This window comes from Tamandua tetradactyla, chromosome 14 (genome assembly GCF_023851605.1).
Source record: "Tamandua tetradactyla isolate mTamTet1 chromosome 14, mTamTet1.pri, whole genome shotgun sequence".
In the NCBI taxonomy this organism is placed as follows: Eukaryota; Metazoa; Chordata; class Mammalia; order Pilosa; family Myrmecophagidae; genus Tamandua; species Tamandua tetradactyla.
This window is the reverse complement of record NC_135340.1, coordinates 94,292,714-94,305,149: the sequence shown is the minus strand read 5'-3', so window position 1 is coordinate 94,305,149 and position 12,436 is coordinate 94,292,714. Positions and strand designations below refer to the sequence as shown.

General features: G+C 47.7%; 1 pseudogene; it reads left to right on the top strand.

Annotated features, from left to right (window-relative positions):
• The first annotated feature begins 828 nt into the window (after positions 1-828).
• On the top strand, positions 829-6,433 carry LOC143655524 (tripartite motif-containing protein 6 pseudogene; annotated as a pseudogene).
• Positions 6,434-12,436: the final 6,003 nt, after the last annotated feature.

Below are 12,436 nucleotides of genomic sequence, written 5' to 3'. Positions count from 1 at the left end.
CCTGTGGAGCTGTGCTGCTCTCAGCCTCTGAGTTTGTGGTGATTTGTTGGGTGCGTGTACCCAGTGGAAAATGAATGCCCTGGGTGAAATGCCCAGCATGATGGTGTCATTGATGACAGAGGGCTGGGCGCAGCCCGTGGCACCCTTTTGTGCTTCTAGGGTCTGGAAGGTTGAAAGAGGAGAGAAGACCCCATTCTCCCTGGGAAGGAGTCCTGGCCTCCTGTGGCAGGTGCCTCATGGGGGGAAACTGTGTAAGTCCCACCATCCTCCTTGTGTAGGTGAGATGACTGGGGCACCCAAGTCACTTGCCTAAGTAAGACCTGAGATACGAACCCCTGACCCGCCGGGCCCAGAGTTCTGGAGAGGATGAAGGAAGGGGAGTCCACAAGCCTATGTATCGTGCTAACCTTCCAGCTTCCGAAATCCCCGAGGCATCAGCAGGGGCCCGGCACCCAGTCCCTCCCGGCCGGGAACTCCTGAGGGGCATGGCCCGTCCCAGGGTTGTCACTGCCCCGTCCTCCACCTGTTCTTTTCCTTTAGGCCACATCTGCTTTCCTCAATCCCATCCCAGTGGACCTCTTTTGGCCCCTCCCAGTGTTAACTGTTGGTTTAACTGGTTATCCAGCTCACCTGGACAAGGTGGGCCCCTCACCAGATTCCTTTCCGTCCTCTACCCCTAGCACCTCATAATAATCATAATTGCCATAACAGTGTAATAGAAACACTACCATTTGTGTGAGTTTTTCTTGTTTCACGCTCACAACAGTTCTGTATCCACATCCACTTTCCAGATGAAGGGAGTTGAATCTTGGCGACGTAGGCTGGTGCATGGAGGAGCTCTACCCAAGCCTGCAGGCTGATGTCAGGTAGGTGAGGTGTTGGTTAAGGGGTTGGGTGGATGGCTGTCTGAACGGATCCATATACACACACGTAAGCGAGGTATGGGCGAGAGAGGGCTGGATTGAAGGAGGGATGGCTGGATAGATGGAAAAGTGGCTTTATGGCTGGATGGGAAGATGGGTGATTGGATGGAAGGGTGGCTGGTTGAAGGTAGAGATGAGTGACTAGAGTGTTTGTAGAAGTCTACAAATGCTGCTACTAAATGCAGGAGGGATATAAATCTGCATCAAAGAGGCTGAGCCACAGAAGCAGTTGAAATGTGGACTCGGAGCTCTTTTTAGTTCCGCTGCTAATGGAAGGACCCCCTGCTCAGCCACCCTGGCCGCCCCCCTTGCTGTGGGGCTGAGAAGTCTGGCCTGAATGCTCTCTGATGCCTGAGAAGGCGTGCTTTGTCCCCTGGAAGTGAGGAAGTGGAGAACGCCACCTCCTTGTCTCTTGTTGGAGACTTGGGGTTGCTGCACCCACAGCCAAGGAAGGTATGGAGGCTTGTCGGGAAGCTCGGCGACGGGTAGCCCATCCCGGGCTGGGATTAGGGTGGGTGGAGTAAGGCCGAATTATGCACATGCAGGGTCAAGTTCTATTTTTACTTAAAAACTTGATAATTTTGTTCATGGTGGATTTTTTTTTTGCATTAATGTTTGACTTTTAAAATCGTGCATACAAATATTAATGATCTTGATTCCTAAGTATTTTGCCCCCCCCTTAAATTTTGTGCCTGAGATAAGTGCCTCATTCTTCCCTCCCTTGTCCTGTCCCTATGATGAACCATTAGCGTTTGGACTTTTCTACAAAAGTCCCTGCACCCTCTGCAAGGGGACCTTAGCCCCAGCTGAGTTGGCCTCACTCTCACATCTGCCTTCATCTGTGTGAGGCAGGAGTACAGAGAGTGGAGCCCAGTTATTTTCTCCTTAGGGCTTCCTTCAGTCACCTGTTTCTCCAAGATTCTTATGGCTACACTCCTTTATCTGGCATTTAAGACCCTCTGTGATATGACCCTATCCTGCTTGCTGTTGTCCATCAACGCTGCATCCCTCGTCAGCCTGCTAGTCTGCCCCCTGTCCAACACACCCCACTGGGTCCCATCTCCTCTGCCATGCCTTCCCCACCTGCACCCTAAATTCTGCCACAGCTGAGCCTCTCTTTCACAGAAGTTTCCTCTTCCTGAACTCCCTGAGTCAGTAATCCACACCATGTGCTGTCATGCTTAAACCTTTGCTACTTCGGAGGGTTTCCTGCAGAGTTAACTGATCTTTGTTTCATTTGCATTCATTTGGTGTTAGCTCTAGTGGTCAGCGCCCGTGCCATATGGGTGGTTACATATTTAGAAAATCACCCCTGATTTCCTGATCCTTGCCCTGGTCCATGAAATGGAGGTGAAAGCGTCTGTGTGACACTCTGCAGGCAGGGTGTAGGTGGTGGCAGCTGTGGCAGTGCTTGGCATTCTTTATTCTGAGTGAGACGGTAAAAGGCTTTGAAGTGCTGGGAAGTGCTGCACTCACCTCCGGATGAAGAGTGCTTGAGAGGACTCTTGAGAGAAGCAGACTGCCCCTATGGGGCTTGGGGGTGGGCATGAGCCTTGGAAGGAACAGAGGAAGAGAAAGCAGTGGTTGGGGCTGTGGGGAGGCCCCAGGCTTAGAGGATGCAGAGTCTGCCTGAGAGGCTTGGTAAGTTTGCCTAGCTGCTGCCTCAACTGAGCTGAATATTCCCGACTTCCTTTTCTGTAAATGTGAAATGGGCTTTAGCTATTTCTGGGTCATGAGTCACTTGGTCCGAATGCGGGAAATAATTGCACAGTTAACATGCGTCGTTGCATACACTGTGATAAAAGCTGATAAGAGCTTGACTCCTTTTTGCCTTCTGGTGTATTGGAGTAGACAGAGGGAAAGTCCTGAAATCTCTAAACTGTAACCCAGCTGCCTTGATCTCTGATAATGATTGTACAGCCCTTCTCTTCTGCCCCTGTGATTGTAAAAACCTTGCGACTAACCTTCGTTTGTACCCAGTTATCCAGTTTTTCAACTTTAGAGTCTCGTAATATTTATTAATGAAGGGTCTTGGGTCAGCCCAGAACTAACCCACCCCAAGTCCAAAGAAATTGTGATAACCGAGACTGAATGGAACCTAAGTGGGGCCACCTGACATGGGCAGTAGCTTAGAATTTAGCCTCTAAGTCACCTAGACCTCATTCCGCCATTTTCTTATATACATTTTGTGACTAAGCATGTAATCAATCTGTGCAGGCTCATTAATCAAATCCCCTGTAACTGCATCGTCTGGGGCCTCTGTGCCCATTAGCCGTTATCCTAAACCACGCCCATCTTTTCTCTAATAAAACTATCAGAATTACTGCAATTCAGGGAGACGGATTTTGGGCCTTTAGGCCATCTGCTCTCTACTGTGTGCCTAGTAAGTAACTCTTTCTCTCTTTGAAACCTGGTATCTCAGGAATTGGTTATTGAGCACTTCGGGCAAAAGAGTCCAGGGCGTTTGTCCAGTAACATTGGGACTGTATGAAAGTCAGGCATGGTGGTGTTTGTATTAGTCTCCTCTTGTTGCTGTAACAAATGACATCGTGGCTTCAAACGACCCAAGTTTGGTATCTTGCATTTCTGTAGGTCTGAAATCCAGGTGGGCTGGCTGCTTCCTCAGCCCCGACACACAGGATTGGAAGCAGAGTGTTGGTACTCCATTCTGGGGGCTGTGGGGATAAATCCACCTCCAAGTTCATTCAGGCTGGTGGCAGAATTCAGTTCCATTTGGTTTTAGAACTGAGGTCCCCATTTCCTGGCCAGCTTATTTCTCCTTCTGTAGCATCTCTTCTGCCTCGAGCTGGAGAAGGTTCTCTACTCTTAAGGGCTTATGTGATTAGTTAGGGTTCAGCCAGATAATCCAGGATACACCTATTTTAAGCTCTGTAACCTTAATAACATCTGCAAACTCCCTTTTGTCATGTAGCGTCACATATTTGCAGGTTTCATGGGTATCTTTGGGGACCCTTCTGCCCACCAAAGTGCTCAGTCCACATGTGGTGGAATTAATCTTAATTAAAGCTTACAGCCCATAGTGTGATCTGGTGGGCAGGCGTGGGAGTGGGGGGCGACGCAGCTGGAAAAGGGGGATGTGGCCATTCACTGAGGCTGGAAGGACGTTTACCTGATGAGACCTTGATGCAGTTTCCAGGCCTGAGCTTCTAAAACAGTCACGTGCACGCAGATCACCTGGGGGTGTGGTTAAAATGCAAAGCCTGATGCAGGGATCCTGGGGCAAGGACTGAAATCCTGCATTTCTAGCAAACTGCCAGGCCAGGTTGATTTTGCTGGTCCCGAGCCTGTTTATTTATTTATTGTTGCATGGGCAGGCCCCGGGAGTTGATCCTGGGTCTCCAGCGTGGTAGGTGAGACTTCTGCCACTGAACCACTGTGGCCCGCCCCCGGGCTTATTTTAAATAACAAGGATCTGGTTCATTCGTTCAACAAACTTCACCTTGGGACCTGACCATATCCCAGGCTCTAGGCAGTGATGAATAAAAGAGCCATGCAGGTTACACGTCAGTGGGGGAGGACAGCAATGAAGTAATGACGTCCGTGATGCAGGGAATCGGAGGCACGAGAATGTATGGCAGAGGTGGTTTCTAGAATGTCTTCTCTGGGGCAGTAGTATCTGAGTTGCAATCTGAAAGATGGGTAAGTGTTGCCTCAGAAAAAGAAGGCATGGCACGTGCAGAGCCCCTGAGATGGTGTGGTGATTAGTTTTATGTCTACTTGCCTAGGCTATGGTGCCCAGTTGTTTGGTCAAACACTGGTATAGATGTTGTAGATGTGATTAGCATCTATAATCAGTAGACTCTAAGTAAAAAGAGATTATCCTCGATAATGCGGGTGAACCTCATTCAATCAGTGAAGGCCTTAAGGGCAAAAACTGAGTTTTTGGAGGAAAGGAGAAATTCTTCCTCGAGATTGCAACATCAGCTCCTGCTGTGTTTCCAGCCTGCAACCTGCCCTGCAGAATCACACTTGCCAGACCCCAGATTTGCGTGTGTGTGGATTCCTTAAAATAAATCAAGTTCCCGTTGTTTCTTCATATGTGGAGAATCCCGTCTGGTGCAGATGGGAAGGAACTCGATGGGGAACAGAAGGTGGTGTGGCCGGGGCCCAGAAATCAAGCGGGAGAGGAGGTAGACAAGGGAGAGATGTTTCAGTGTTTTGCAGACCACTTTGAGCATTTTGACCTTGAACCTGGGACCGCTGCGATGTCCTTAGAGAATTTTAATGCAAATGATATGATCAGATTCGTGTCTGAAGGCAATCCCTTTGGCTCTAGCTAGAAAATGAGCTAGGCTGAGGTGGGATGGGACAGTGCAATCACACAGGTCTGGCCAAGGCTAGTGGCCTTGTCTAGGATGGTGTCTCTCAAAAAGGGGTGTGAGGTCAGAACTATTTTTGCAATAAGATTAATATCTTCACTTTTGTTCTCTGATGAGGGTACCGTAGGGTTTTCCAAAGGCTATTTTATAACAGCTTGAATGCAGAAGCACATATGGAAATCTAACTGCTTCTAGTAAGCCAGAAGTTCAAAGAGATTTGTGATACCTGCCTCTATCCTTGCCTTTTTTGGGAAACAGAGATGAGAGAATTCGGGATGCAAAAAACTGTGTGTGCTGGGGAGTTTATGAGCAAGAGGACAGATAAGAGCAGGGGAGCAGCTGCTGTGGCTTCAGAAATCCTGGCGGACGTAGGGAGGAGGTGACCTGCCTCATCTGCCTGGACTTCTTGACAGAACCCCTGAGCCTAGGCTGTGGCCACAGCTTCTTGCCAAGCCTGCGTCACAGGAGGACAGCGAGCAATCAGAGATCAACCACCAAGGGGAAAGCAGCTGTCCTGCATGCTGAACCAGCGACCAGCCTGGGAACCTCTGGGCTTATTGGCAACTGGCCAACACAGGAGAAAGACGCAGGGAAGTGGCAGTGGGCCCAGGGAAGCAGCCGAAGTTAAATTTTTGTGCACAGCATAGAGAGAAACTCCATTCCTTCTGTAAGGAGGATGGACAGGTCATCTGCTGGCTTCGTGAGTGGGCTCAGGAGCACACATTCCTCTTGGAGGGGTTGCCCAGGAATACCAGGAGAAGCTCCAGGTGGTTCTGGAGAGGCTGAGGAAGGACCAGCATGAAGCTGAGAACTGGGGAAGCAGACATCGCAGAAGAGAGAGCTCTCTGGAGGAAGTAGATACAGAACGGGAGGCCATGTATCCAGGCAGAGTTTGTCAGTGGAGCGGTATCCTGCACAGGGAGGGGCAGAGGAAGCTGCAGACACTGAAAAGAGAGGAGGGGAAGGTTCTGGAAAACCTGGCAGAGGCTGACCGTGAGCTGGTCGGGCAGAGCTGGTTCGGGAGAGAGCTCATCTTGGATCCGACACAGGCTCAGGGTGGAGAAGGGCTGTGCTGCGGGCTGTGAATGGCGTCATGAGGAGTGAGAGTTTGACCCTGAGAAGCCAATGACTTTTCAAAACAAAGGAATGCATGCCAAGCTCCAAGTCTGAGTGGGGTTCTGAGTTTCCTGAGAGCTGGCAGATGTCTGGTGCTCCTGGGGTAAGGAAAACCACAGGATCTTCAAGACACCCTGTTCTCATCACCTTTCAGAATTTTGTCCTCTCTAGTAGGCCTCATGCTTTAATGGCCCCACTTCTAACACACACACACACACACACACACACGCACACACACACACACACACATTTCTCCAGTCTGCCCTCTCTCCCTCTGACCCCTGAACAAAGTTCTTCTGAGCTTCCTCTCAAATTCTTCTTAAGATCCTTATAAAAACATCACAAATAAAACGACTTCACATCTCTCACATGCTCTGTAATTTTCCTCCCAGCTTACGTATTGCTGAGTCCAATCAAGACAGATTCAGATATTGTGATCTCTGAGGATTGGAGACAAGTGAGAGATGCACCCAATTTGATGAAAATTCATTTGGTCTCCTCTGCTGTTTCAGTTTGGCTGTCAGGCTGGGCTCTGTCTGCACTGTGATATGCTCAGTGATCTGCTGTCTTCGTGGCATGTAAGTATCTTGATTGGTTTACTTTGGATGTTGATTTCCTTCAGTTGTCTACAGCTTTGTATTTGCAGGATGGTTGTGGAGCAGGATGCGGGGTGCCCAACAAGGAGGTGATGCTTTACAGGACGGGTATAGGCATAGGTTGGGGACGCTACACTCGTGCCTGTGAGCATGGGGTGTGGGTCTCGGGGTGTGGAGGTGCAGTGTAGGGGCTGTGGGTATGGGGTGCAGCTCAGGCAGACCTTGGAGCACAGGAGTAGGTGCAGTGTGGAGGACACAGAGAGTTCTTAGCCCCCGTCTCCCAAGGGCTCCAGGCTTCCTTTTGGAAAAGGGCTCGTGAGGATGTTTGCACCAGCTGGACGGGTCTCTGGTTCTGTGCATCTCAGTTCTTCAGCTTTTGCAGCTAGGACCTCCCTGTGTGGTGTAGAGACCCCCCAGGTCATGTTCACCCTGGAATTGCCATCTCAGTTGCCTTCCCATCCCTGCCTTAGCTGTTCCTTGGAGCAGGGTGAACTCGACCTATCCTATTCCACCGTCTTCCCAGAACCCTGGGTCCAGCCCTTTTGCAGTATTTTGTGCTGTCCGACTCAAAGAACCTTTTTCTTTTTTCCCCATCAGCCCTGCCCTCTCTCTGCGGGACAAAAACTCCGAGTACCTTTAGCACTTTTTCCAGGTTTATCTGAGCTGGGAGCCTATTTTTAGTAGTCAGAATTTGTTAATTAATCCCACAATTGGAGCTTGGTTGTGCTCAGCCTCTGCTGCTGGTAAACCCTCTTTCCTTTCTTCCCTGGGAAGTAGCCTGTGAGGGAGGGTCACCAGCTCTGTGGCTTGGGGGACTCACGGTTTTGGGGGTGGCTCACAGCTGGGCCAGCTGGGCCAGACTGGGGTGCACTGTGTGTCTGGTCACAGACGTGGTCCCAGCAGGTATTCTGTACTGTTCCTGGCTATTTTACTAGCTGCTCTGAGGACAAATTAAATCCCACTCCTCACTGCTACCACCCTGCCTCCTGTTAACCCTTGGTAGATATGTACCCCTCAGGAGTACTGAGGCAGGAGGGGGGGACAGCAAAAGGCAGCAAAGGAGATGAGAGACTCTAGGCACCATGGCCTTTACCAGAAGTTGAGTTGCCCAGGGACACTGCCCTGATGGCTGACATTTGGGATTGTTTCTTGTCAGGGTGGTCTGTGAGCCTCTTGAGTTCTGGCAAGGACCGTGTCTGCTTCCCTGGTGCCAGGGTGCCCCTGAGAAGTTCATTTAGGAAGGGCGGGTACAGTGCTGATGTCCTGGCCTCCCTCTTGGTCCTATCGGGGAAACATCACGGAGCGTAGTTGTGTGGAGGGCTGCCCGGCTCCTGGGGACACACTGGAAAAGATGCCCAATCCTTTGCAAACTTTGGTGTTAAAAAGGTGTGAGTTGTGGAAATGGTTACTCCAGATGTCAACCTCACTATGGCTACTGGGGTGCGGGTTTACGGAACTGCTATGGCCATCAGACTCTTGGAGCTTCTTCTTCCTCAGATCCCTTGGTCTCGACCCTCTCCTTGCCTGCCCCTCCTTGTTGTGTTGGGGTCTCCCTAGACGAGGGAGCTAACACTGTGCCATCTTTCAAGGCCACTCACTGCGGGTTTGTCGTATATACATCCTCTAACTGTCACTTTTCTCAACCTGTTCATCCATTTTTCAGTCCTATGAATTGTGAAGATCCCAGGTCCTTGGGGTCGCCAAGCTCTTGACCTTTCTTACCCGCTAGCAGAGGGTTAGACGTTACGTTTAATTAGCACTTACCAGCAGGGTAACATCTCCCACCGTGGCCGAGGAACGTGAAGGCCAGTGCTCCAAAAAGAAGGCGGGGGCAGTGCAAGGGCTCGTAAGGATTTAGGACAAGGGTGAGGACAGAGTTTCGGCAGTGTCTCCTTGCTGTCAACAGCGATCGAGGGAGCGGAGCATCAAGTCTCTTTTTCGATACCATCTGTACATTCTTCCACCCCCACCCCCAGCTCGTCTGATGACCTTTAGTGTCTGCCTGGTCACGTCGGCGGACAGCTGCAATGACCTGCTGTCAATATGGAGGGGCATCCCGGGCCCTGCATCTCTGCAGCAGCCCAGCTCCCTTCCGTGTAGTGCCCCTTGTCCTGGGACACATTTTGCACCCCTTCATCAGTGCCCACCATCTTTTCCTTGCTCTCTCCCTTCTTTCCTTTAGAAAGTCCTCCAGTCATCAATGTGACATACCTTTTTCCTTGCGTCTTATTCTTCCAATATCTTGGAAGCTTTAGGGGAGACACCTCATTCATCATTTTCCATATTCCAAGGAAAAACGACGATCCCTCCTGAAACATAAAAGATCACCATTGGAGTATCACTTTGGACAACATTTGACTCGTCATTTTCTCGGCCATTGGCTTGAGAAGTTGAGGCAAAGGTTTACAGCAGCATGCTCTGTTATCTAAGACCTTCTGAAGGAGTCGCTTGCTAAAAAAATGAGTCCTCAGGGCTGCAGTTTACCCTTATTTACGAAGGAGTTATGGAGAAACTACTTGTTTTAGTTTGCTAGCTGCCGGAATGCAATATACCAGAAACAGAATGACTTTTAAAAAGGGGAATTTAATAAGTTGCTAGTTTACAGTTCTAAGGCCGAGAAAATGTCCAATTAAAGCAAGTCTATAGAAATGTACAATCAAAGGTATCCAGGGAAAGATACCTTGGTTCAAGAAGGCCGATGAAGTTCAGGGTTCCTCTCTCATCTGGAAGGGCACATGGAGAACACGGCGTCATTTGTTAGCTTTCTCTCCTGGCTTCCAGTTTCATGAAGCTCCCCTGGAGGCATTTTCCTTCTTCATCTCCAAAGGTTGCTGGATGGTGGACTTTCTGTTTCGTGGTGCTGCAGCATTCTCTGCTCTCTCCGAATCTCTTATTCTCCAAAACGTTTCCTCTTTTATAGGACTTCAATAAACCAAGCAAGACCCACCCAAATGGGTGGAGACATGTTGTCACCTAATCCAGTTTAACAACTGTTCTTTACTAAATCACATCATCCAGGGAGACGATCCAATCACAGTTCAAAATATACAGTATTGAACAGGGATTATTCTACTTTTATGAAATGGGATTTTGATTAAAACATGGGTTTTCTAGGGGGCATACATCCTTTCAAACCCGCACACTACTATAAACAATATATGCCAAGAGTGCAAGTTTTGGGTCCCATGTCTGAGTTCAAGCCCTTCCTCTCCACATGCTCTAGCAGTGTAACCTCGAAAAAGATACTTAAAGGGTTGTGCTTGGGTGGGCCACGGTGGCTCAGGGGCAGAGTTTTCACCTGCCATGCCAGAGACCCGGGTTCGATTCCCGGTGCCTGCCCATGCAAAAAAAAAAAAAAGAAAGAAAAAAGAGTTAGATGGTTATGCTTAATTTCTTAAAGTCATTCAAGGATAAAGACTGTTGACTAATACTTAAAATCATTGTGAGGAACTCAATATTATTAAATGTCAAGTACCTGGCTAAATGTCTTGACTTAATAACTATTTATTCTACTTTTACTGAAAAAACCCATAGAACAGTTTTGTACCTTCAGGGAAACTACAGAAGGCTCTACTAAGTCTCATTTTTTTCAGGTCTTAGATATCACCAGCTTTTCTTTAACAAGCATTTATCTATCTCTCTATATATTACGGTAAGATTTTATTCTAATTATGATGTTGCTAGCCCTTACATGTAGTAAACTAAATTCTATAGGATTCACTTTCTCATTTGTAAAATAAAATAATGAAACTTACCTGATGAAGTATTGTGAAAATTAAATGATGGAATGTTTCAATAACTTCTGCCATTTCTTAGCATGTTAACAGTGATCCATAATGGTGTGTGTTCTGTTTTTTGTTTTTTTGTTTGACTCCCTTTCTCTATGATTTGAAATAACAGATTTTTAAGAGTACATTTTAGTTTATTTTCAAATTATTACTTTTACTTTGTTTTAAGAAATAGAATAATGATGAAAGAATCACAGATATTTAGAAAGATTACCTAATTGTAAAATAAATATTTCAGCAATGTAAAACATTCTTTGTTCTTATTATCGTCACAGCCACTTAGACTTATTGTATAATTTTAATATACCCTATAATCTGATTCTATTAAAAGTTGATTTGCTATTCAAAAACTAGAGATTTTTGATGCCACTCTTCTCAAAATAATTTTTTGTCTTTGAAATTTTAGTTTTCATTAAAAATAGGTTATTTATGTCAACGCATAATGAGTCTAATAGCAATAGACTCATTATGTGTTGACATAAATATTAATTAATAAATCAATTACTAATTAATTAATTAATAGTTATTAAAAAATTTCCCCCAGTTTGGGTTTTGAATATAAAGAGCAGTAATACATTAACATTGTCAGATGACATCCACATAAACCAAAGCTCTATAGGGTCCTCAAATTTCAAGAGTGAGGGGAGTCCTGGGGGCCAAAAAGTTTGAGAACTGCTGGCCCAGGATGGTGGCAGAGAAGATGAGGAGCTTTTAGCCTGCTTGGGAAGATAACAAATGACAGTTGACATTTTCTGGACCCAGAGACTCTGGAAGTGGGACATGAGGGAAGGGCAGGAGCCGGGGGACCTCTGATGGCTGGATGGGTGCTGCGGCTGGGCAGGAGCCGGGGGACCTCTGATGGCTGAATGGGTGCTGCGGCTGGGCTGGAGCTGGGGGACCTCTGATGGCTGGGTGGGTGCTGTGGCAGGCCCAGGAGGGGTGGAGAAGAGCCTTAAGGTGAGTCCGGTTCAGTGGAGTTGGTGGTGGCTGTAGGACATCCAAGTGGGGTGGTTGACCTTTGGGGTCTGGAGCCTGGAGGGAGGTCTGGGTGGAAGCTAGGAACGTGAGAGGTGTTTCAGAGGTGAGTCTCCTGAATTTGGATGGGTGGTGAGCTCCAGCAGGTCAGGGACAGGGTTGGCTTCTTGCTCTCTTGATATGCATACCACAGGAGCTTAATAAATGCTTGGAGCTTGGGTGGGTGTGGGTGGCGCCTTCCTATGCGTATGACAATGACCACCTGCTTCATTAGTGTGCCTGGGCGGCCGGGGAGCCTCCACTAGGATGACGGTAGAAAACAGACTGTCGTCATCAAACAAGGGGCGCCAGCAAGCAGCCGGGAGGGGCAGCCAGATGCCAACCAGCTGGCACCACTGGCCCCAGTCACACCGAGGACTCTAATGGGCCAGGTGCCATCTTCCCTTTTTTTTTTTAAGATTTTATTTTCAAAATTTTAATTGTTCTTTATAATATTTGACCCGTCAAGAGAATCTTCTGATGGCATTTCCATTTTTTTTCATTTTTTTTATTAATTAAAAAAAATTAACTAACACAACATTTAGAAATCATTCCATTCTACATATGCAATCAGTAATTCTTAATATCATCACATAGATGTATGATCATCATTTCTTAGTACATTTGCATCTATTTAGAAAAAGAAATAGCAAGACAAC